Genomic DNA, 2500 nt, shown 5'->3' on the forward strand with positions numbered 1-2500 from the left:
TTCTGTAGAGTTTAAGTGGACAAGCGCGGACGAAATAGAGCGCAAAATTTAAAATGAATTAAAAATTTTCATCAGACCGGAAGTAGGCATAACCTAGGCGCCATGTTTCCGTCGTACAAGTTTTCACCGTTGCAGTCACCGTTTCAATCGCTCTTCGTGTGGACGTGTATTATTTCTAGTCATGTGTTGTGTAGATGATTCGCTTAAGGTAGGTGTTCGGACTTATTTCTTTAATATTAATTAAACCGTATTTGCCTTGTCGGCCTTAAAATAAAGCTATTTTTTTTTCATCGCAATCGAAGTGTTAGATCTAGAATCTAGTTCCCGCCTCCGCTTCGCTAATTCGACTTAATGTAACTATGACACAACTATTAAATCTAGAGTCTCTATTTTAATTAAATAATTAGGAATTCTATCTCTAGATGATATCTAATCTATTCCCACACGTGTGTGCAAGTAGGATTTAACGTCAGAACAGGTGTGGTGGTCTAGGCGTCGCTATTTTTGACGGTAGGAATTTTTTTTTTAAATTCGTAAAATTTTATATAGACTTTATATAGCAATTTACTAAGACCGACCCTAACGCCCAGTAAATATTTAATTACCACATTGTTATGGACACGGTGTATTAGGTAGGGCCGAGGGCTATCCATAGGTACCAATTTTTAAATTTTGTGACAATTAGGAGCCGAGTTATAAAATAAATTTAAAATACTGGTTCTGGTCTTAGACTTTATATAGCAATTTACTAAGACCGACCTTAATACCCATTAATTATTTAATTAGCGCATAGTTATGGACATCCTGTATTAGGTTGGGCCCTGGGCTATCCGTAGGTACCAAGTTTATAATTTTGTGACGATTATTAGTCGAGTTATAAAATAAATAAAAAAAACTGGTTCTGGTTTGCACTACATTTCTTTCTTCTTTAACGGCGGACTCCCGGTCCAGCCCCATGGGTTACCCGTGAGCCGGGGCCTCGTTAGCCTGGACGGCTCCGATGTGACCGCGGATTGTTGTGGCCCGCCTCAGCCCGAGTCGAGATCACCCTTCCGATCGAAGGTGGACGCCATAGGGCGCCCGGGATAGCCCGGGGCGCTGTTCGTCACCCGAGCGCAGGGGCGCCGGGAGACGCCCCCGGTGAAGTTTGGCGGGTGATTCTGGTAGAGCTCCCCACCCCGATCGCAGGACACCCCTCGCCGCCCGCCCAGGTGTCGAGGTGGCCGCGGGGGAACTCGGGGCGTTTTGGCTCCCCCTTGTGCCGGAGCGGCGCCCTCGGTCCCAGAACGCCCCTGGCGGGTGATTCGCATGCCCCCTGGGGTGGGGAACGCGGGTGGGTGGTCGTAAAGCGTGTAACCGCAGTGGGGGCGGCCCCTTAGTCGGGGGCGCCAAAGTTGGCACCCCACCTGGGGCGCCCCCCGGAAGTGTGGCGCCCGCGCGAGTGAGCCCCGTAGATGCGCCCCGACACCCCCGCGCCGCCCCCCGGGTCGCGGCACCCCCGGCGCCCTCCGTGCGGGCTCCCCTCATGGGGCGGCACCCCGGTCCTCCCCGAGACTATGTACCCGATTTTTCGGTTTAACACTAGAGGTATGGGCAGAAATACGGCGGTTAAAACGGTCTGTATCTACTATTGTGGAGGTGAGTGTCGGTGAAGCCTCTATGTGACGCTAGGATCCGCGCTCCCTCGCAGCCAGCGACATGTGCCCGATCTGACCGTGCGTGGCTCAGTCTCCCGACTAGCTTCCCGGTAAAATGCGGGCTCGGCGCGCAGGTCGCGCCAGTGAAGGTAAAAGTACGTGTCCGTAGCGTGAAGCCAGCGGCGACGCGCAGTGCTAACGCAACCAAGCAGTATTGGTGGCTCGATAAAAGTCTCGCACTGGCCCAGCCCTCGGAACGGGCGACGGGTCTGCAAAACGCAGTCGGCTCGATGCAAATCGAGAGATTTCCCGGCGACGCCGTGTTTACGGTGAAGGGGGAAATGTGAGCGGTCCGATGTGAAAAAATCCGGGAATGCCGGGATCCGTTCTCTCGCTAGAGCGTTGTCTCCCGTCCCGCGATGTGTTGTGGAAAAACGTCTCGCAAACGATAGCTATCTGGTTGATCCTGCCAGTAGTCATATGCTTGTCTCAAAGATTAAGCCATGCATGTCTAAGTTCACACTGTCCCATGGTGAAACCGCGAATGGCTCATTAAATCAGTCGAGGTTCCTTAGATGACACGATCCTACTTGGATAACTGTGGCAATTCTAGAGCTAATACATGCAATCGAAGCTCCGACCTTTATCGGGAAGAGCGCTTTTATTAGTTCAAAACCAATCGGCGCGGCCTCGCAAGGGGTTGCGTCGTCCCATTTGGTGACTCTGGATAACTTTGTGCTGATCGCATGGCCTCGCGCCGGCGACGCATCTTTCAAATGTCTGCCCTATCAAATGTCGATGGTACGTGATATGCCTACCATGTTTGTAACGGGTAACGGGGAATCAGGGTTCGATTCCGGAGA

At 51.6% G+C, this 2500-nt stretch overlaps 1 non-coding gene across 1 annotated transcript in view; it reads left to right on the forward strand.

Moving 5' to 3' along the window:
• Positions 1-2090: 2090 nt before the first annotated feature.
• LOC131933615 (small subunit ribosomal RNA) overlaps positions 2091-2500 on the forward strand; it is a 1846-nt gene continuing 1436 nt past the window's right edge. Inside the window, exon 1 of the ribosomal RNA XR_009385095.1 lies at positions 2091-2500. This exon is cut by the window's right edge and continues 1436 nt beyond it. This is a non-coding gene — a ribosomal RNA (small subunit ribosomal RNA).

The sequence above is a fragment of the Physella acuta genome, unplaced genomic scaffold (genome assembly GCF_028476545.2).
Source record: "Physella acuta isolate Inbredline_101_S28 unplaced genomic scaffold, ASM2847654v3 ptg002576l, whole genome shotgun sequence".
Classification (NCBI taxonomy): domain Eukaryota; kingdom Metazoa; phylum Mollusca; class Gastropoda; family Physidae; genus Physella; species Physella acuta.